At 40.3% G+C, this 24,402-nt stretch overlaps 2 pseudogenes; both read left to right on the forward strand.

Annotated features, from left to right (window-relative positions):
• The window catches only part of LOC100972097 (thyroid hormone receptor-associated protein 3-like), an 81,527-nt pseudogene extending 59,784 nt beyond the window's left edge, over positions 1–21,743 (forward strand).
• Positions 21,744–21,906: 163 nt separating this feature from the next.
• Positions 21,907–22,568, forward strand: LOC134729920 (thyroid hormone receptor-associated protein 3-like; annotated as a pseudogene).
• Positions 22,569–24,402: the final 1,834 nt, after the last annotated feature.

Raw genomic sequence — 24,402 nt, forward strand, 5'->3', positions numbered from 1 at the left:
CTATCTGCCTGAGCCTTCTTTACTGCCTTAGGTGATCCGGGGACAAAAGACTGCCCTCCTGACTCATTATGTCCTCCTTGCTCGGAAAGTAAAAATCTTTGAACTTGTTTCCTCTTTGGTGATGTATTGAATTTGCACATTTCATCTGAAGAGTCAGGGGCTTCCCCAAACCAGGTTTTCCTTGGGACACTGGAAAGAATGTGAGGTCAGGCTCCCAGGGCCAGAGTGATGGTCAGGCAGGCATAAAGTGGACATGGGTCAGACAAGAGCCACAAGGATGTCTGCCAGTATAAACAAACTTCCCATGTGCGAGACCGCTGGTCACAGGTTGAACCACTAGGCTTAAGGCCATCTGCCATGTAAAGAAGTATAGTATGCTAAGAGAGGCAAACCATAAACACCCACAGGCAGCTTCCCCTGGGCAGAGTCACTAGCCACTCTGGTACTGGAACCCCAATTTAGCTGCCGACTTTCAAAACAGCTCCTCCTCCAGGTGTCTCCTAAAAACCACATACACACCATGCAAATTTAATATTAAAGTCTAGAGCTTTTACCTCATAAACCATCCCTGTAAAAATGGACCAAAGTCAGAAGTCGCAAATGGTAGCCCATGGATCAAATCTGCCCTGAAAAGTATTTCACTGGGCTGCATTCTGTTAACCTACATCAATTTTAATATCATTTTTTTCATTGCCAACATTTAAACATTGGGAAATTCAAAACCAAAATCCAGATTACAAGATTCTCCTGAAAATTAGGATGCTCCGGGAAGACTGGACTCATATCCCACAGCACAACACAGCAGCACTCAACAGGAGCTGAGAAATCCCTGACTTCTTTTGATAGGATGTGTGCTGTTCAGGTCACCACTTTTGTGCCCTAGAAGCCAAGGTTAACCATGAGTAACTGATTGTCATTATATTCCTGCTATTGTTTTTCTTATAGTTATGTTAGAGAGATAAGTATTTTTCACACACATCTCTATCAAAATACAATGAAATTTAGACTAAGAGAACCATGTTTCAAGAGAAAGGAGAGGGTGTATATTTTTGTGCTGAAGTGATCCAGCCTGTCTCACTCATTTATGCTTTCTGCATAGGTCTGAGCCACATTTGGGGCTGTGATACCTGGAGTGACCCTTATCAACTTCTTTAGACCCACTTTTGCCTCTCAGTTCCTTACTTGACTTGACTTGCTTGTATAATTCTAAACATGAAAGTAATTTTTTAAATACAAAATGCCGCCTATGGTCTTGTCTGATCCATAAGAATGGAGACACCTGATTTCTTCTTTATTCAGTTATTCAGTATTCATTCAACAAATAATTACTGAGCATTATGGGCAAAGCACTTTGCTAAGCACCACAGATACAGCAACAAGCAAGACCAGTGTGATCCTAGCCCTTGTGGAGCAACCAGTCTCTGCTTTTCTAGAAATGAACTGGAGTTTATTATGATGTAGGAGCCTCATTTTTCAGTCAGTGACTTCACAGCTTATTTCTAAGCCAGCACACTGGCCTGGAAAAGTGTTCTTGAATATGGTGATTTTATTTCTATGAGAAGAAATCGGACAAAGAGGTAGAAGGACAAAAATTATTTTCACTAACTGGGGCCCAAATATTTTCATTACTGCATCAGTCAGGTTAAGCTGTTGTGCTGCAGTAACAAATGACCCCAAGTTTGGTCCATCACAGATCAGCTATAGTGCTTCTCCAGGTCAGCTTCACCCTGGGGCTCAGACTGATGGAGCTGACTGTTTGTGACCTGGCTGGTTTGTAGCAGAAAGAAAGAGGTTTGGTAAAAATCACACAAGAGCCCTTAGATCTTCTGTTTGCAAGTCTTGCACATCACTTTCACTTATATTCCTTTGGACAAAGCAAGTCACATGGCCATACCTGAGTTCAGCAGGGCAGAGATATATAACCATCCAGCAGAAGAGATACCACAGGAAGGGCATTTCAGGGAAAGACAATGTTTTCAACAATAACACAATCTATCACATATAGCCATACAATCAGCCACTGGATGATGAGGGTCATCTGGTCCCTAGAGATCAAAATAAAAACAGTTTTGGCATAAAAATCATATCTGCAACAAATTGATAGTCTCTAATGAAAAAGCCAAATAACATAGCAGAGGAAGAAAATGAAAATCTCAGAGTCACTTGTGTTCCCTCGTTCCTCACTGAAACAGCCCCAGCCACGTGTTTTCCTCACAAGGCAGATGAATGCTCGCTATGTATCATGCCCCCATTCCAAGGTGAAGTTTCTTCCTGCCTTCTCATCATAGCCTGAAACAGGAAGCCTAGAAAATTGTTTTGGGGGGATATTAAATAACTTCCTGATTTAATTGATTGATGAATAATAACTTCTAAAATTAGCTCTGCATTTCATTCCATAATGTCTGAGTGAAATCCGCTCAGCTTACCTGAAATCTTAGGAAAGGCAAATACTGAACAAACTCCCTTTAAGCTCCTAAAATTGTTATTCTCCAGTTTTCTTCCAGTCCTTACACACAGGGAGGGGAGAGCAGCTCACATCCATTTGTATAGCTTCTCTCTCCAAGAGCACCCACAGGTTTATAATTATAACCATCCAAAGGCCTTCATTCTCTCTTCACCCCTTTAGAAGAAGATAAAAATTGGGCATAAAGATTGATAACTGCAATTACTTCCCACTCAAGCTAACTCTTACCTTTACTCCCCCAAAATTTACCAGTATAAATTAGAAAATACAGATGCAGAAGGCAGCTGTGTTATTCATAAAGATCTAGGACAGGAATCAGAGGACTGTAATACACAAATGCCTAGCAGACAGGAAAGAAATCCTCCTTGTCCCCAGAAAAGAAGGCACTTAACCTCAATAGGGAGAAGAGGGAAAGGAATCCTGAGGCTTTTAAAACAATTATCCATATCTGCAGACCATCTGAGTTGCAGTTTATTTGTTTAGTTTACTTTCAGCCTCAAAGAGGCATATATTAAAGTTCTCCAAGTTATTCTACTATAGGCTACAAATGTTGATTCCAGGATAAAACATAATTAAAAATAGAAATATTCTTATCATGAATCTGAAACCCTTTTTGAAACTGCCCTTGCAAAAAAACAAAGCTAACTGTCTTTGCTCATTCCCGGGCATAGGCCAAGCTAACTATGAGAGGAATGTAGTTTATAGTTGAACTTTAAAATGAAGATGATAACAGCCCCTTCCCAAAATGAACCCCCTCTTTATTCAGGGACTGAAACTGCCTTGTAAAACTAATAAATTGGCTGCAAGGCTAGAATTAGGTTCAGGAGTCATGTGGCCAGAGGTCACAAGATTTGTAACCTCCCCAGTTGCTACTATATATGACACCACTATTGTAAAACCTTAACTGGTGTTTGAGGTATCTTTCAAAGCTTGCATGTTGGTAGACTAGCTGGAAACATGTAACCCATACCAAGAAACAGGTTCAACTGGTCTTGTGACTCCTACCCAGGAAGTGACCCAAGAAGACAGCTTCAACCTCCTGTGATTTCATTCCCAACCCAACCAATCAGCATTACACATTCTCTACCCTCCTGCCCTCTAAATTATCCTTGAAAAACTCTAGCCTTTGAATTCTCAGGGAGGCTGATTTGATTAATAACTCCCATCCTTCAACTTGGCTGGCCATGTGATTATTAAACTCTTTCTCTACTGCAACCCTGTTGTCTCAAGTAATTAGCTTCATCTGTGCAATGGGAAAGATGAATCTGTCTGGCATTACATTCTGTAAAGATCTAAATGTGGGAGGCCAAATGTGCTTTTTCAAATTTAAGCTCCTGAGCCCATATTACCACTTCCTCTAACACTGATTTCTAACCTCAGCAAGTATTTAGCAAGCATTTGTACAGCAGGTGTACATACAAGACAGAATGGTCAAATAAACAAGCACCCATGTAGTCTTAGAGAAATTCTTCCCATAAAACATGAGATTTGCATTTTCATTAGCTTGAGTTTATTGACAAGGAAACCTGGAAAAATTCTGATAGAGAAGCCAAGAAGTATAGTGGGAAATTTTCTCAAAGCCAAGCCACAAAGATGGCATTATACACTGCAAAAGTGGGCGCCTTCTAAGATGTAAGTGATATAATCAAAAAAGAAAGAATGATGTGCATATAGTTGTGATTGAGTGGTAAGGTATTGGATTTGTACTAGAGATATAGACATTAATAAGATAGACACAATTTCTGCCCCTCATGGAGCATATAGTTTATGAGGAAAGATAGATAAGTACTTGGAAATTTGATGAGCATTGTGAAAGAGGAGGTGGAGGGAGTTGTGGATTATGAATGGACATTTAATTTGGGACAGTTAGAAAAGGTTTCTTAATCAGTATATCAAAGAGATGTCTGCATTCCCATGTTAGTGCAGCATTATTCACAACAGCCAAGATATAGAATCAACCTAGGTGTCCAACAAATGAATGAATATAGAAAATGTGGTATATATACACAATGGGATATTATGCAGCCATAAAAAGAATGAAATTCTGTCATTTGCAGCAAGATGAATGGAACTGGAGATCATTAAGTGCAGTGAAATAAGCCAGGCACAGGAAGACAAATATTGCATGTTCTAACTCATATGTGGGGGCTAAAAAGTGAATCTCTTGGAGGCAGAGAGTAGAATGGTGGTTATGAGAGGCTGATAAGAGAAGGGAGAGAAATGAGGAGAAATTGGTTGAACAACTAGAAGAGAAGAACTGTATTGTTCCCAAAATTTAAAAAAAAGATCAATATTGGACGTGATGGATATCCCAATTACCCTGGTTTGATCATAACACATCGTACGCAAGTATCAAAATAACATATGCACCCCCAAAGTATGTACGACTATTATATATTAATTGTTAAACACTTTAAAAATAAAATTTAGGAAAGAAAAGCCTTCCTTGAGGAAGTGGCTTGGAAGCTGAGACCTAAATATTGTGTGGTCTATTAATTAAAACACATGGCAGCTCATATGGCTGCCCACAGCAGTTCTCACTGTTGTCAGCTCCCCACCTTTGCATCTGAGAAGCTCCCACCAGGCACGGTGCATCACAATCATCAAAGCTCAGCAGCAAGCCACCCACCTGATTCCATTAGGAAGACAACAAGACAGATAAGTGGAGAAATATGTTGAGAACTATCATGAGTCCAAGAAAGTTTAAATGGAAAAACCCAAAGTTTATTAGATGGGTCATCACAGAAGTGAGCTGATTTGAATTCTGTAAAATAGATAGTCACAAACTCCTGCCAAAATCACGATAACTACTTCCCACAGTCAAGAATAGTGCTCCACTTTTTTGATACAGTCTTTAAAAGATAATGAGATACAAAACTGCAGCTTTATAAATGAAACAAGAAGGAGGAACTTCTTGTCAATCTTTTGACAAAAGTATTTGAACACTTTCCTTCTAGATTGGTAGAAAAAGAAAACTAACAGCAGATGTTATCAACAGTCAATATGACTCTGAAATTTAAAGACAAATGTACATTGATTTTCTAAAACGTCATGTTTCAGTCAGAACTGTAGCATTTGATCCCATATTTCTCATAACAACAATAAGCAACTATCCAGCTTAATCAGCAATAATCTAGTTGGCAAACAGATGCGTGCAGCTTGATCCAGCTAACAGGGCTGGATGTGGAGACCTCTTAGCAAATTGATTAGGACAACTACATGAGTATTAATGTTTTGTCTTTTGAAAATGTGTGATCATAACAAATAAACATGTTCTTTGATTTAACGCCCATAATTAGGATCCCAGTTTCTTCTGGGGTTATTTTAACCACCTGTGACGTCTTGTTCATTAGCTACACAAAGAGAACCTGAGATGAACCAAAGAAAGCTATAAGAAACCTTAACTGAAAGCCCAAGGTGTGTTGCCCTCCACATTGGCATTACGAGAACACCCTCCAGCTGCCTTTTCCTTTTACCTGCGATAGGTCCCACTTGTCCTCATTCCTCTGCCAAAGCAAATTAAACCAAGCTCCCTTTGCTAACCTTGAAGGCATTCTAAGATGGATCAAAAAATCACGTTAGCTAAGACAGCTTTCTTTTCAGCCAAGAGCAGAGACCCAAGGAGCCCTGACTATCAAGAGCACTCGCTCAGCTACCAGAAATTCTTTTGTTAGGGTAAAGGGGCCACATGGGTTCATCAGTCCTGGTGCTCTGTGGTGTATGTTAACAGGCAGGAAGACTTCAGAGGAAATTGTTTCTGGCCTTTCTTTGCAATAAATGTAACTGTAACTTTGAGTTTGGGGATATACAAGTCTCTAAGTGAACTCCTGGGTAATCTCATACATTGTGATACATTCACTACTTGGAAATAACAGTCTGTGAGTTACATCTTATTCTTCTCAGGAAGAATCTCTTGAGAAAATTATAGCAAAGCAATACAATGTTTTGTTTTCTGTTTAAAAATAAAAACGGCTGACAGTACCATTTTCTATTTTGATATTTTTGTCATGAAAAAGTTGCCGGTTGCCTTATTTGCAATGTGACTTGAACAATGATTATTTCGCCATTCATATGCTATAAGGATGGTTACAATGTTCCCACTAGGGCTAATATTCATCAAACTAGTCAATATACTTCATTTCCTCCAAATATTCATGAAGCATTTAAAAAATGGATTTCTCAGTTGTGAATCAATTGGATGAAGTAAAATGCAGGGAGTTTTCAACACGAAGGTCAGTTTTCAGTATTCTGTGGTTTGTGGTAGATTCAGTCCTTCTTCTAAATAATATGCCAGCACAAACATTGGATGATTTATTGCCTTCCCTTCCTGAACTTCCTGCTCCTCTCTGCCCCCAACACCAAAAAAATCCAAACAAAACGACACAGGTTTAAGATATAAACATTAGCTGATAGACTGTCAACGTTCCAAATATCAATAAGAGAAATAAAAGACCACACACTGATTATTGGTTTAACTGTCAGTAGACGCAAGGACATACAAAATGACCTCAATCTGTCTAAATGACTGCCTTTTGTCTACCTTGTCCAGACCTGTTTGAAATTATACAAACTCAGATTCTATTCGGAATATTCACAAGCCCTTTCTGTTCATGTAATTCCCTTCTTTAAATTGACTAATGGTCTCTTCCTTTTCTCCCTTCTACTCTCTCTCCTCCCATACTCTTAAAGGTTTTGGCTTCTAGGAGGGACATGACTGAACTATTCAGAAGTTTTTTCATGGCTCTAAAAGAAAAACCTCTGACATTTTCACACAGGGAGCTTTCCTTTGTGATACAGACAAATCTTTTAAGTTCCCCATTATGTTCTTAATTATACACACTTTCTAAGTAGCTGTGGTTTTCTTTTCTGTTTTTAAATGTTAATTAAGAAGATCATAAATGTTCTTACAGTTTTATTAATCATTTTCACATGGACAGTATTACACTTGGCACAAGGCAGCATTCCAGTTTTCCCTAAAAAAAAAAATCCAAGAACTATCCTTCCTACTCTTTTCTCTTCCCTAATAAAATCTCTGCTTCAAACACCTCCCAAAATAGACCTATTTCCTTCCTTCCTTTTTCTCTTTGCTTTTTTCCTTCTAAACATAGGGAATTTGTCTCCAGGAAAGGAAAACATGGGGCTGGGGTACAAGGATGGGAGTGAAACTTACTTTTCATGTGTTTCATTTTCTATTGGCTATGAAAACTTCCCAGCTTACATCAACAAATGTATCACCTCATGATCAGAACTCTCAGTTGGCTTGACTGATGTCTCTGGCCTGGGTTTCATAAGGCTGAAATCAAGGTACCAGCACTTGTTCAGAACACTTACCTTTGCCTACAGCTGTGCAAAATTATCTAACACAAAGCCTATTTTATAATAAAGTGTTGAATATCTCATGTAATTTATTGAATACTGGAAGTAAAAAACAGAATGGTAAGGTTTCTACTGAATGTGTAGTACTTTCTCACCATTTTAAAGTTAAAAAATCTTAAAATATCTTAGTTGAGAGCATCTGTACACACATAAGGCCTCCCGTCTATTGCATGTAAAATTATACTCTATTTTTTCTCAATTATACAAATATTACATGTTCACCGAAGAAAAGTTATAAATTATATAAACAAACAAAGAGAAAAAATTAAGTTACCATTATCTCTCCGTCAACAGAAAGCCACTGAAATATACCGGTGTGTGCACTTCCAGGTGTGTGTGACAGAGAAAAAGACAAAGAGAATACATTGATTTCTCTTTTTCAAAAGTGGAATCATACTACATACAGTTTAATACCATTTTATTTACATTAATTATTTTTGTGAACATTTTTTCATGTCAGTAGACAAATTTCTGCAACAAAACTATTACAGTTCAAAGGGAGTTTTTGAAAATATTTTTAAATGAGTAACATATTCATTGAAGAAAAATTAGAGAATAGAGATAAGCAAAATAAAATTGTAATTGCACCATGTGAAGACAACCACTGTTAACATTTCCATCTTTATTGTTATTGGATATACACTACTCTAGTCCTCCCAAGTTGAACACTATTGCCAAGCTTTTGCTAGACATGCTTTTGCTAGACATGCTCTTGCTAGACAGGCACCAGCAAAGATGGAACAAGCTAAACCTTTGTTCACACCCTTGATTATTTCCTAAAGACTAAGTCCTTGATTAAGTCCTAGATGAAGTATTGGGTCCAAAGACATGAACATTTTTACGGCCATTGGTCAACGTTGCCAAAATGTTTTCTTGGAGAATTTATAGAGTATGGGAGTACATTTTTCCAGGTCCTCTCACCAATCTTGGGTGGTATAATTTTGTTTAAAAATCTTTCAAGCATACCACTTCACAACATTTTCAACTTTGGCACTGCACAAAGATGTTTTGGGTCTTGGTTTGGAAGCATAAGCTCTAATAGCTTTTCTGGGATACTGTTTTAATCAAGTCCTGGCCTACTGTAAGAGGCAGACATGTTTTTGTGCAGGAAAAATCAAGAAAGACATGAATATTTACATGAAGAAAACTATGAAATTACCAAAGAAAAGATTCAGCTGGAGAAAGAAATGGACTTCTCTTTGAAATTGTTTCCAGAAGGAAATCTTTGCTTTGATTTCATTTTCTTCAGCACCCAATCCCAAGGAAGCATCCAATCCTCTCTCGTCTTGTTCTGCATGTCAGAAGACAGAGTACCAGTTCTGAAGGTTCCTCCTTGAGATCCCTTTCATGGATCTGGTTTAAGTCCGAGAGCATATAATCTGCTATGTGGAGCTCAGTGCAACAAAGGCATTGGCCAATTTCCAGCAATTATCTGAGAAATTCTATTTCAGACACTAAATCTCCAGCTTTAATCAACTTGCAAATCCCAATCATCCCCAGCAGTGAGCAATCGCAGGTCTGAAGGAAACAGTGATTGTGTCTGTGACCCCAGAAGACCTCTCTCCATCAGGTATCATTTGGAAATCCCTGGGGTCTGATTGCCTCATATTAAACTTTCATTATTTCCAGATAAGGTATCTGAATAGAAGAAATGATGCCCAGGTGCTGGAAGGGCTGCTAACTTGGGGCCAGCTGAAACTGCCTGTGTCCTGCAGGCTGAAAATTGAGGAAGGGAAACAATGACCCAGGAGATAGATGTGTATTCTGTTCCTTTGTATCATCAGAAGCCTGGCTTGACCAGAGGTTTTTCTCTCAGCAGCTTTGGTGGTGATATCTCTGTGGCAGCCACCTGAGGGTAATTGATTCCTTGGCTAATTTGGCTTGGGTGCCAGCAGCCGTTTTGAGGCAACATTCACCCAGAGCTCCTAGCTTAACCTCAGCAGTTAAGCATTTTTGGCACTGCCAAAAGTTGTCACCTCACCCTGCATAACCCCCAAAGGCAGTGCTTGTAGTGCACAGCAGGAGTTGAAATTGTGTGTGTGTGTGTATGTGTGTGTGTGTGTATATCAGCAAGTGGGATAGATTAGCTCTTAATGAATGAGCACATAAAGATGATCCATTCCAAACATCTGCAAGTATAAAACCACATGCCTAGTGAAGAATTTTTTTCTGTTCTAATGTAAGATCTACCTAGAAAAGAATATCACAAAACTTACTGCTTTATGAGTTAACAGAAAAAAAAAAAAAAAAACCTGTTTCTGGTAGTTTTCTAAGTGTTGAGGTAGAAGGAAGAAGACAGGAGGAGCCAAAATTTGCATTTAGAAAATGAGGTCTTCCTCCCAGAACTGCCAACACAGATTCTCTATAACACTTTGTTGAAAATTAATTCTCTCCACAGAAACAATAATTGAATTCTAACCAATTTTTTCTTTTTAAAGAAGTGGATTATATTTATGCTATAATTAAACCCAGCAAAAAGATCATAGGCATTTCTTCAACTAGGTCAGAAATTATGAAGTTAGGTGTGCCAACGCTAGTATCAGACACACCTGCCAACAATTTAGCATCTTCCCACTTCATGCTTCTCTGAACAGCAGGAAATGTTCAGCGTTGTCACAAAGCTGCTTTCCTCTGCTTTGCTACACAAGCATCTTCTACCTGCAGTATTTTTCGTGGCTTATTTTTCCTATCTTGCAAAAAGAAACTGCACCAACCTGTTCCCCTATCTACAAAGGTTCCTCCCATAATTTTTTATTGTTAAATAAAGTCTTAATTCCCTTTTATTGATCAAATTTGAACTTTATGCCTAAGATACTTGTATTTCTTTTTTTTTTTCTTTTTCACTTTTCTGGTTTTTTTTTTTTCTTGCTTGGGTTGCATATTCTGCAAAACATTGAGAAATAATATCAGAAGACAGTTACTACCACATGCTCTGATATGATGATGTGGCACTTGCCACAGGCCAGGTGTCCTTTGAGGGATGGTTAATTCTGCCAGTGCTCCTCAGAAAGCGAGAAAAGCCTGGGAGTTTATGCCACTGTTTCTGACCACACAGTAGGCCTGATCCAATAACTAGGAATATGAAAGCCTAATATCAGGATAATCCTGAGACATAATTCAGATTTTCCCAATGGGATCAGGCTGGAGATAACCGTCACAGGATTTTGCTTGAAATTTTATCCCTGCAGGGGGGTTTCTTCCTATTTCCGGTATCTAGTGTTGCACAATAAGCCACCCAAACATTAGTCTTCTATCACTGTGAAACTACCCCAAATTTCAATTTTCTATTGCTTCATAACAAACTATTCCAAAGCTTAAAACTGCAATTATTGTATTTGCTCATGATTCTTTTGGTTGGGAATTCAAACAAGGCATGGCAGGGATTGCTTGTCTCTGTCTATGATGTTTGGGACCTCAGTTGGGATGGCTGAAACGACTGTAGGGGCTGGCTGGACTGGCTGGACTAGTGTCATATGTCTGGGGCTTTGGTTTTCACTGCCAGCTGGATTCCTCAGTTTTCTACTCCATGTCACCTCCCCATGGTGCTAGCTCAAACTTCACAGCTTGGTGGTCTCAGGTGGTCGGGTTACTTACATGGCAACTGGTTACTGCTGGGGACAAGCAGACACTGCTAGGCATCTTAAAAGACAGGCCTGGAATTAGGCCAGAATCATTTCTACCATGTCTGTTGGTCGAAGCAAGTTATAAGGCCAACTCTGATGGGAGGGGAAATAGACCCCTCCCTGGTGGGTGGAGTGGTTTGTGCAAACATGGAGGAAACGAATGGGAGGCAGCCACCTTTAAAAACCAGTTACTACACTCCGCTCCCTGTCCTCCTTGCTCTTTTACAGCTTTCTCCTGGGAGCACTTTCTAAATGAAATCACCTACACATAAACTCTCATCTCAGAGTCTTGCCTCTGGGAAACCTGACCCTAAGATAAAGGTTATTTCAATCCAAAGATTTCAGCCTCCTGTTCTAGGAAGGTTTGTTACTAATGTGGACTAAATCCAAGTCTCCATGCTGACATCTGCAAAACCCCAGGAGCAAGCATTATAATTCTACATCAGGGGATCCCCAATTTGGGATACTCACTACAAACACTTCGGAGCTCAAGAAAAAAAAAAAAAACCTTTATGTTTGGGACCTACTCCAGGGATTCTGAATTCACTGGGCTGGAATAAGATGTATGCATGGATATTTTTAGTATTTTTTTAAAGTTCCTCTGCTAATTCTAATGTGGAGTCCAGGTTAGGAACCACTGTTCTGGCCAGGTGCAGTGGATCACACCAGTAATCCCAGCACTTTGGGAGGCCCAGGTGTGTGGATCATGAGGTCAAGAGATTGAGATCATCCTGGCCAACATGGTGAAACCCCGTCTATACTAAAAATACCAAAATTAGCTGGGCGTGGCAGCACACACCTGTAGTCCCAGCTACTCAGGAGGCTGAGGCAGGAGAATCACTTGAACCCAGGAGGCAGAGGTTTCAGTGAGCTGAGATTGCACCATTGCACTCCAGCCTGGCAACAGAGCAAGACTCCATCTCAAAAAAAAAAACAAAAAAAAAAACCCTGTTGTAAGTAGTTCAAGCTATGAAGACTGTGTGTGGGAAAAAGAGGATGAAAATACCACAAGGTATCCTGTGAAGGCAAAAAATAAATAACCCTTAACCAAATCACCTCTTGCCCTGGGGCCAAAATCTTATAACTGCCATCAAATAACATGGGTTGCAAATCTGGTTTTCAAATCCAGTTGCTCTAGGTTTAGGAGCGGAGAGGCTTCTTTTACATGTCTTGTCTGAATAAAAGTCACATACATATACTCTACTAGTTCAGTTTAGAAAAATAAATTCCAGTCATTGTGTACCCTTTGCCTTATGGCCTACAGCATATTAAATGTTATTTCTAAATCCTACTAGAGTTTTATAGAAATAGTAATATCTAGCCTTCTCTTTACTAGGGACAAAGAACAATCTTGGTTATATTCGCACCTGAGTTGGAAAAAACAACTTTCAGTGCCATTTATTAAACTTCAAGAGTGAAATCTGATTATTAAAATTCCATAGTGTAGAAGAATATTTCAGAGTATAAAGGACTCACAGACACCTTTCCTAGCTAATTCCACAATCAATAGGACAAAATTTTCCCTTTTCTTCTTGCTGAGTCTCTTAATCTTTAAATGATACAGAGGAGAGAGTGTTCTAACTTCCTGTAATTACATTTTCTTGTTAAACTTTATCCTTAGTCCTGATTCTCAATTTGGTTTCTATAATCACTTGTTTTTATTCTATAAAACTTTGTTTTGTAATTAGCAAGATAGAGATCAATGTAACACAAAATATGTGCTAACACAGAACCAGGTTTTGCTCTTCCATGCATGAACACCAAGTGTAGAGAAGATAACCTGCAAAAACAGTTCAAGGGAAACTTGATCTCATCCCAGAAATAACAGCCTCCTCTTTCATGGGAGGCAGCAATCTTAAAATGTTGCATTTCAACACTGTACCTCCCCTTCTTGCCAGGAATTATAACATAGTAACATCTCTGAAATGGTGATATGTCTTATAATTGTCATCGTTTAATTGGCAGGTTTTTTTCTTTCATAGTGGTAAATAAAATAATGGTGTACCTTAAAACTGACAGTGTCTTAGTTTGGATGAAATACGGCAATCCACACTCACCCAGCTAAAGAAAGCATGGAATAAATTTCAAATTAAAATGCAGATATGTGAAAGGCAAAAAGAAAAAATTGAATTTCCTGTCTAATGTAGCCCCTTTTGGACCGTATCAGGAGCAAACAGCAATAACCAAAGCTTGGAGTGCTATATGCAGGTCACTACATATGCCTTCTCTCACCTATTGCAATTTTGAGCATATTGCCCACCTTTAGGATAAGCTCTAAGAGACTATCTTAACAGTATAGGTGTTTTTTTGTTTTGTTTTGTTTTGTTTTGTTTTGTTTTGTTTTTTAAGATGGCTGACTAGAAGCATTGTAAGCATGCCTCATCCACTTAGAATTACCAAAAAATATGTAGACAGTCTCTTTTTTTTTTTTTTTTTTTTTTGAGCTGGAGTCTCCCTCTGTTGCCAGGCTGGAGTGCAATGGCGCAATCTCAGCTTACTGCAACCTCCGCTTCCCGGGCTCAAGCAATTCTCCTTCCTCAGCCTCCTGAGTAGCTGGGATTACAGGCGCCTGCCACCACACCCAGTTAATTTTTGTATTTTTAGTAGAGACGGGGGTCTCACCATGTTGGCCAGGATGGTCTCGATCTCCTGACCTTGTGATCTGCCCACCTCTGCCTCCCAAAGTGCTGGGATTACAGGCAGGAGCCACTGTGCCTGGCCAACATTCACATTTTAAACACATTATCCAAGGTAGAATGTGGGAGTTTGACAGAAAAAAAAAATGATAGGAAACACTAAAATCTAGGAAGGAGAAGGAAAATGTGCAGCTTCTGTGGCTAGGATTGGCCCGGAACTGGTAGTGAATTCCTCAGTACAGGGGAAGGTGAGTGAGTGTCTTCCTACAGTTTACCTTCTCACTTGGGAACTGTACCATCCAAGCCATAGGAGAAAGACTTTGACTCTTCTAAGCCCTGATTCTGACTTGGGAGCAGCCAGGAGACTGTAGGAAGAAACCCCAAGGAGGGAACACACCTTGGGTCTCACACTCTTTCTGGGACCTGAGGAGCTACAATAAAACACCATTCTTGATCCTTGCTTTTAACAGACTATGCTCAGTCCTGGAAACCAGTGGCACCAGTCCCGGGCATTGGGGAAACTCAGGCTGCTGCTTCCAGAGTGGGGCATGGGGCCTAGGTAGGGGTGTCGGGGAGGCTTTTGCAAACGGGACTGAGAAGCAAGTGTGCTGTGGGCTGCAGCTGCTGGAGCTACATGTGGGCAACTCCTCCACTTGTCCTGAGTAAGACAAGAGTTGCTGCAGAAACTTGGACATGAGCTGGGAAGAGGGCCCCCATGGCCCAGGGCTGAGTTCCGGGCTAGGCATGAACTACCAGGTCTGACTGAACAGCCAGGATGGGGGAGGGATCCCCCAGCTGCAACAGCCAGGATGGGGGAGGGAGCCCCACAAGCACTGGGGCATGAAAAGGACATAAGTCCCCCAGCTGCTGGCCAAGGCTGTGGCTGCTGAGACTGCTGGGACTGGCCACCCCCACCACATGGTAAGACCTCACTGTAGTGGTGGTTGCCCCTCACCCAAGCATTTCTCCAGGGCCCAAGGATCAACCCACCTCACCCCCAACTCCTCATCACAGCTAGTCCATGCACTCATCATTGGGGGACCTGTGCACAAGTCTGCCTGGTCTGGCTCTGCTTGGCTTCACCCCACCCTCTGAGACAGAGTGCAGGATCCATGGTCCTGGGGGGTTCCATAACCCAATCCACCACCTGGGGCACCTAAGCATTTATCCTGGGGGACAGAGGCTGGGCACAAACAACATATCACTACCACCTCAAGTATCTGCAGGTGCTTGCTTCTACCTGCATGCACCACCTAGTGGCCTGGAAGCCAGCCTGCATGGCCCGGAAGCCAGCCTGCATGGCCCATTGCAACAACTGCCAATACAAAAGCACAGCACTTGGGAATCAGAAGAGCATCTCACCACTACTGCTACCACCATTGCCCACATCATGTGGCTGCCCAGGAACCCAAGAGCCTACTCACCCAACCAGTCCACCACTACCACAACCAGCATTGAGAAAGGCACCCAGAGCCCAAAAATCAGCCTGCTTTGAACCACCAACACAAGTGTCAGAATACACTGCCACAGAGCACAAGGATAGACATGCTTAGCCCCACTGAAAGCTAAAGACAGACCAATCTGGCATTCCAGACCCTAGCACAAGTTTACCACAGCCTCCACCAATAACCGCACCCTAACACACCAAGGAAACCACAGATACCACTGATGCTATTTATAGCCAATGAAATTATAGTAGTCTTCCCTACTCCACACACCCAAAAGCAAAGCCAAAGGGTCCTACCCAACCAACATCATAGTCACATATTCAGGAAAAAGCCCCCCCAGTGAAGGAAAACTCAAAAATAAAGAGAAGCAAATGCTGTAAAGACATAAGAAACATGAAAAAGCAATATGACACCCTCAAAGGAACACAATAATTCTCCAGCAATAGATCCTAACCAAAAAGCAATCCTCAAAATGCCAGATAAAGAATTCAAAATATTTATTTTTAAAAGTTCAATGATGCAAGAGAAATATGAAAAGCAATACAAAGAGCTCAAAAATCAATTCAGGAAATAAGTGAAAAATTTATCAAAGAGATAAATATCTTTTTGAAAAAAACAGACATTCTGGAACTGAAAAAGTCATCAAAGCAAGAACAAAATACAATCGAAAGTTTCAAAAATAGACTAGGCCAAGCAGAATAGAGAATTTCAGAACTTGAAGACAAATATTTTGAAATAATCTAGTCAGGCAAAAAATAAAGAAAAAAGATTTTTTAAAAAATGAACAAAGCCTTTGAGATACTTGGGACTACAAAAAGCAACTGAATGTATTAATTGTTAGTATCCCTGAGGGTAAAGAGAAATTGAAAGGCTTAGAAAACCTACTTAACAAAGTAATAAATGAAAACTTCACAATTCTAGGAAGAGATTTAAATATCCAGATATAGGAGGCTCAATGATCCCCAGAAAATACAATGCAAAAAGTACTTCACCATGGCCTATTGCAATTCAGACTGTGTAAAGTCAAAGTGACAGTACAAATTCTAAAGTCAGCAAGAGAAAAACATTTTATCATCTATAAAGGAAACCCTCTATCTGACTAAAAGCTAATTTCTCAGCAGAAACTTTACAGACCAGGAGAAAATGGGATGATATATTCAAAGCACTAAAAGAAAAACACTGTTAGCCAAGGATACTATGTCCAGAAAATTTCTTTCATAAATAAAGGAAAAATAGTCTTTCCCAGACAAGCAAAAGCTGAGGAAGTTCATCACCTCTAGAGCAGCCCTCCAATAAATGCTTAAGAAAGTTCTATACTCAGAAGCAAAAGATTAATAGCTACCATCATGAAAACACTCAAAAATATAAAAGCCATTGATAGAGCAAGCAAACAAGGAAGAGGAAATTAGCAAATGTTACCACTGTAGAATACCAACAAACTACAATAGTAAACAATAACAGAGAAATAAAGGGAAAAAATAATATATATAATTACCAGAAATCAAGTAACAAAATAACAGGAATAAGCCCTGATATGTCAGTAATAGCCCTGAATGTAAACAAATTAAACTTTCCATTTAAAAAAAATATAGACTTGCTGAATGGATTTTTTTAAATGACTCAAGTATAGGCTGCCTACAAGAAATTCATCTCATCTGTAAAAACATGTACAGACTGAAAGTAAAGGCATGGAAAAAGAAGCTACATGCAAACAGAAACCAAAATTAGGCAGAGTAGTTATATCAGATAAAACAGACTTTAAATCAAAAACAGTAAAAAGAGACAAAGAATCTCATTATATATTGATAAAAGGATCTATTCAGTAAGAAGATATAAAAATTCTAAACATATGTACCCAAAACTGAAGCACCCATATATATAAAGCAAATATTATTAGATTTAAAAGAAAAGACAGGCTCCAATATAACAATAGATAGGAATTTCAACACCCCATTCTCAGCATAAGACAGTTCATCTAGACAGAAAATTAACAGAGAAATATTGAATTTAAACTGCACATTAGACCAGAAGGACCTAAAAATCATTTACAGAACATTTCATCCAGTGGCTGCATAATACACATTTTTCTCATCAGCACATAAAACATTCTCCAGGTTAGACCATATGTTAGAACACAAAACAAGTCTCAACAAATTTCAAAAAATTGAAATCAGACCACAATGAAATAAAGCTAGATATCAATAGCAAAGAGAACTCTGGAAATGATACAAATACATGAAAATTAAACAACATGCTCCTGAATGACTGAATGAAAGAAATAAGGAGTAAATAAAAAAATTCTTGAAACAAACAAAAATCAAAACCCAATATGCCAAAACCTACAGGATACAGCAAAAGAGTGCTAAAAGGGAAGTTTGTAGCAATAAATGCCTACACCAAAAAAAAAAAAAAAAAAAATAGAAAGACTCCAAATAAAGAACCTATTGATGCATCTCAAGGAACTGGAAAACAAGAACAAACCAAACCCTTGGTAGAAGGAAAAAAAGAAAAATCAGAGCAGAACTAAACTAAATAGAGACCAAATATATATATATACACACAAGGGATCAGTGAAACAAAAAGTTGGTTTTTTGAAAAGATAAACAAAATCAATAAACTACTTGATATGCTAACCAGGAAAAAATGAGAGAAAACCCAATAAAATCAGAAATGAGAAAGGAGGCATGATAAATGATACCACAGAAATACAAAAGATCATCAGAGACTATTATGAACAACCGTACATTCACCAACTAGAAAACCTAGAGGAAATTAATAAATTCCTGGAAGCATGCAACCTCCCAAGATTGAACCAGGAAGCAATAGAAGACCTGAACAGTCCAATAATGCACAGAACATTAAATCCATAACAAAAAAATCTCTGAACTAAGAAAAGCCCAGGACCAGATATATTCATAGTAAAATTCTATCAAACATACAAAGAAGAATTAATCTCAATCCTTCTGAAACTGTTCCAAAAAACTGAGGAGGTGGGAATTCTTTCTAACTCATTCTACAAGGCCAGTATAACCCTGATACCAAAACCAGACAAGCACACAACAGAACAAAGAAAACTACAGACCAATATCCCTGATGAACATAGGCACAAAAATAAAAAAAAAACTAGCAAATTAAATCCAATGACACATCAGAAAGATAGTATACCACACTCAACTGGGTTTTATACCGGGAATACAAAGATGGTTCAACATACACAAATCAATAAATGTGATACATTACATAAACAGAATTAAGGACAAAATCCATATGATCATCTCAATAGATGCAGGAAAAGCATTTCACAAAATCCAGTATCCCTTCATGATAAAAACCCTCAACAAAGTAGTCATAGAAGAAATGTACCTCAAAATAACAAAGGCCATATACAACAAACCCACAGCCAACATCATACTGAATGAAGAAAAGTTGAAAGCCTTTCCCATAAAAACTGGAACAAGACAAGGATGCCCACTTTCACCACCCTATTCAACATAGTACCGATAGTACTGGCCAGAGTAATTAGGCAAGAGAAAGAAATAAAAGACACCCACATTGGAAGAGAGGAACTCAAATTGTCTCTGCGTAATTTGGAAAACCTAAAAACACCACCAAAAACCCTTAGTTTGATAAATGAATCTAGTAAAGTTGCGAGATACAAAAACAATGTCCAAAAATCAATAGCATTTCTATACACCAATAACAATCTAGCTGAGAATCAAGAGGCAATCACATTTACAATAGCTATAAAAATATAAAATACCGGAGGCGAGGTTCTGGCTGGTTGTGCCGTTGCGAGCTGCAGCGGGGATCGCTGCGGCAGGCCCAGAAGTGTATCCTGACTCGTAAATTGACGAAGCCACTGGTGCTGCAAGTGTTCTTTTGGGGTAGTGTCTGGGATCCGGTGCAAGTCGAATCACTGTTCAAATAAGGTGTAATTGAAAAGTGATCCTCTCTTTAGAGCTGTCAAAAACAAATCCAAGTCTGGATCTCGCTCTCCTCGCTCAGGATCTGCATCAAGATCTCGTTCTCGTTCATGTTGGAAGTCTCGGTCCCTAAGGCCATCTGTCTCTGGTTCAAGGAAGTGCAGGCTGAGTTCTAGGTCTCGTTCCAGATTATATTCTCCAGCTCATAACAGAGAAAGAAACCACCCAAGAGTATAACAGAATCGGGATTTCCGAGGTCACAACAAAGGCTATATAGAAGGCCCTATTATTTCCGTGGGCGCAACAGAGGCTTTTATCCATGGGGCCCGTATAACCGAGGAGGCTATGGAAACTACCGCTCAAATTGGCAGAATTGCCGGCAAGCATACGGGCCGTTCAAGATCCCGGTCCCCAGCGAGAAGGTCCCCTTCACCAAGGTCCAGGAGCCATTCTAGAAACTCTGATAAGTCGTCTTCTGACCAGTCAAGGCGCTCCTCATCCTCCCGTTCTTCCTCCAACCATAGCCGAGTTGAATCTTCTAAGCGCAAGTCTGCAAAGGAGAAAAGTCCTCTTCCAAGGATAGCCGGCCATCTCAGGCTACCGGGGATAACCAGGGAGATGAGGCCAGGGAGCAGACATTCTCTGGAGGCACCTCTCAAGATACAAAAGCATCTGAGAGCTCGAAGCCATGGCCAGATGCCACCTACGGCACTGGTTCTGCATCAGGGGCCTCAGCAGTTTCTGAGCTGAGTCCTCGGGAGCAAATTGCAGCTCTCAAAAGCCCCCTCCAGTCTGTGGTGGTGAGGCAGAGGTCACTCCTTCCTAGCCCCGTGCCAAAACCTAGTCCTCCACTTTCCAGCACATCCCAGATGAGCTCAACTCTGCCAAGCGGTGCTGAGTATCAGCCTGGGACACACCAAGTTCAGTTCGACCATGGTTCTTGGGTCCCTGAGTCCATCCAAAAACAGCCCTGTGGGTAAGAATTTACCATCCATTGGCTCCACATATGTCTCATCTCAGAAGGAGGAGAGTGCTGCTCCAGGAGGAGCAGGCTGTACAAAGAGGTACCTAGAAGAGCAGAAGACAGAGAATAGAAAAGATAAGGAACGGAAACAAACAAATACAGATAAAGAAAAAATAAAAGAGAAAGGGAGCTTCTCTGACACAGACTTGGGTGATGGAAAAATGAAATCTGATTCTTTTGCTCCCAAAACTGATTCTGAGAAGCCTTTTCGGGGCAGTCAGTCTCCCAAAAGGTATAAGCTCCGAAATGACTTTGAGAAGAAGATGGCTGACTTCCACAAGGAAGAGATGGATGATCAAGATAAGGACAAAGCTAAGGGAAGGAAGGAATCTGAGTTTGATGATGAACCCAAAATATGTCTAAAATCATAGATGCAAACGAAAACCAGGAGGAGGAGAAGTCAGGCAAATGGGAGGGCCTGGTATATGCACCTCCAGAGAAGGAAAAGCAGAGGAAAACAGAGGAGCTGGAGGAGGAGTCTTTCCCAGAGAGATCCAAAAAGGAGGATCGGGGCAAGAGAACCAAAGGTGGGCACAAGGGCTTTGTGCCTGAGAAGAATTTCTGAGTGACTGCTTACAAAGCAGTCCAGGAGAAAAGCTCATCGCCTCCCCCAAGAAAGACTTCTGAGAGCCGAGACAAGCTGGAAGTGAAAGGAGACTTTTCCACAGGGAAGTCTTCCTTTTCCATTACTCGAGAGACACAGGGCAATGTCCGGATGGACTCTTTTGATGAGGACTTTGCACGACCCAATGGCTTATTGGCTCAGGAACGCAAGCTTTGCCGAGATCTAGTCCATAGCAACAAAAAGGAACAGGAGTTTTGTTCCATTTTCCAGCACATACAGTCAGCTCAGTCTCAGCGTAGCCCCTCAGAACTGTTTGCCCAACATATAGTGACCATTATTCACCATGTTAAAGAGCATCACTTTGGGTCCTCAGGAATGACATTACATGAACGCTTTACTAAATACTAAAGAGACGAACTGAGCAGGAGGCAGCCAAAAACAAGAAAAGCCCAGAGATACACAGAAGAATAGACGTTTCCCCCAGTACCTGGCTGCAACGCTGAGGGAAAATACAAAGATGATCCTGTTGCTCTCAGCCTTGATATTGAACGTCGTAAGAGATTTTTTTTTTTCCAACAGAGTCACACTCTGTCGTCCAAGCTGGAATGCTGTGGCATGATCTTGGCCCACTGCAACCTCTGCCTCACAGGTTCAAGTGATTCTTGTGCCTCAGCCTCCCAAGTACCTGGGATTACAGGCATGTGCCCCCACCCCCAGCTAATTTTTGTATTTCATGTTGGCCAGGATGGTCTCAATCTCCTGACCTAGTGATCCACCCACCTCTGCCTCCCAAATTGCTGGGATTACAGGCATGAGCCACCATGCCCAGCCAGGAGAGAGATCTTAAATGAGGTAAATCGAGAGGATCAGTGGATTCCTGAGACTCCAGGCCCTCGAGGAAAAGGTCAGCTGAGAAAACAGAGAAAACTCATAAAGGATCAAAGAAGCAGAAGAAGCACCAGAGATCGAGAGACAGGTCCAGATCCTCCCTTCCTCCCAGTCATCTCACTCCTACAAAGCAGAAGAGTACACGGAAGAGACAGAGGAAAGAGAGGAAAGCACCACGGGCTTTGAGAAATCGAGACTGGGGACCAAAGTCTTGGTGGGTCCAAGTGAAAGAGGAAGTGGCAGAGCTCGAGGAACCTTTCCATTTTGAGCCAGAGGAAGAGGCTGGGGCAGAGGCAACTACTCTGGGAACAATAAAAACAACAGCAACGATTTTCAAAAAAGAAGCCAGAAAGAGGAGTGGGACCCAGAGTACACACCCAAAAGCAAGAAGCATTACTTGCATGATGACCATGAAGGTGAAGGCAGTGACAAGTGGGTGAGCCGGTGCCAGGCGGAGGAGCCTTTCCTCTGGGTCAGGTCCGGTTCATGTTCCAGAAATCAAGTACCAGACCTAAGGTGGCCCATGACAAATTCAGTGGGGAGGAAGGGGAGATTGAAGACAACAAGAGTGGGACAGAGAACTGAGAAGAGAAGGACAATTTATAGCCCACAACCAAGTAGGGGCCACTCTTGATGGGATTCCTTGCCCAGGGGAGAAAGGTGCTGGGAAGATGGCTGTGAGGAGCTAAACAGAGGAACCTCAAGAAGATTCTGAAAATCCTACCCCACCCCTCACCAGCCATGCAGATTGTACTACCATGGAAGTCATCCCTGGCACTGCCTCCCACTGGACAGAGGAGGCTGGCTGTGGAGCCCAGGGATCAGGCCCAGCTCTTGAGCAGAACACAACTCATTGGGCTTTAGCTGTTTTTCTCATTTGTTGCTGGTGTATGGCATTGGGGCAAGGGTAGGGCGGGACAGCGATGCTTGAATTTTTGTTTCCTATCAGAAACCAACAGTTTTGTTCTGAATTTCATTTCATTTGGAGCTAAGAAGACTAATTTGATGATTTTCAATCTCTTCTCCCCATCCTGATTTTAAAAACCTTCTTTTTTTTTCTTTTCTTTTTTTAGGCCTATGTAGTAATATTAGAAACATTTAATTTGGGAAACTTTGATTCTTAAAAGAGAAAACAAAGCATGTGAATAAACTTTGAAGTGTTCACCTCAGTTTGGGACCAAATTGCTTGGATCTTTGTAAAAACCGGTTTTGTATGTCAAGGAGGAGTTTAAGGCCTTCTGACCACCTTGTGTTCCCCTTTTCTGCACAGCCATGTATCACGTAGAGTTGCTCCTAACCACACCTCACGTGCCCCTGAGCCCTATTTCCTGATTTCTTCTGGGCTGGACTTCCCATACTCCACCAGCAGCTTCGGTATCCCAAACTTTCTAGTCCTGCTGATCCTTCCAGCAATGGGGTGGAAACTGGAGGGCAGTGTCTGGTCTGTTTTCTAAAAAACTTATGAATTATATTGTCTTTACAAATATAAGATGAGAAAATAATTTTTTCAATATTTTTATTAATCTTTTTATAAAATGAAAAACTCCTATGATCGATTAAGGAAGGTGGTTATGGCTGGGTGGTTCATGGAGTTTTTTGGGGTCTTTAGTTAGTTGTTTGTGTTGTTTGTTTGTTTGTTTGTTTTGTCTTTTTAACCTTAAGCTGTTTAAATTGAAGCATTCTCAGATGTTTGCGGGGAAACATCCTCTTAAAATGAGTCCTTGTGCTTGTCTTCAGGGGAGGTGGTCCTGAGCAAGTGAATCATAGGGCGTTTATGCATATGTTATACGCAGACTGCACCCACCTCTTCTGAGACTTTGCCTCTTGAGTTGTTGTGCTGCTTTCCCCTTACTTTGCTACATTTCTATAGTTAAGTTAGTTTTACTTGATGATTCATGTTTAGCGGGAAAATGAAAATCTCCCTTAAAATGTTTTTTAACTCTTCCTGCAAATAAATGAAGTGGCAGATGTTACATATACATTATATATATATATATATATATACACACACACACATATATATATACACACATATATATATAAAAAAATACCAAAATAAATAAATTTAACTGAGGAGGTAAAACATCTCTATGAGGAAAACTATAAAACACTGATGAAAGAAACTGTAGATGACACAAACAAATGGAAAACATCCCATGCTCATGGAGTAAAAAAATTAATATTGTTAAAATGACCATACTTCCCAAAGCAATCTATAGATTCAATGCAATTCCTATCAAAATACAAACACCATTTTTCACATAATTAGAGAAATAATCCTAAAATTAATATGGAACTAAAAAAGAACCCAAATAGCCAAAGCAATCCGAAGCAAAAAGAACAAAGCTGATGGCATCACATTACCTGACTTCAAATTATATTACCAGGCTATGGTAACCAAAAAAACATGGTACTGATATAAAAATAGACACATAGGTGGATGGAGCAGAAAGAG

Source organism: Pan paniscus, chromosome 2 (assembly GCF_029289425.2).
Source record: "Pan paniscus chromosome 2, NHGRI_mPanPan1-v2.0_pri, whole genome shotgun sequence".
In the NCBI taxonomy this organism is placed as follows: domain Eukaryota; kingdom Metazoa; phylum Chordata; class Mammalia; order Primates; family Hominidae; genus Pan; species Pan paniscus.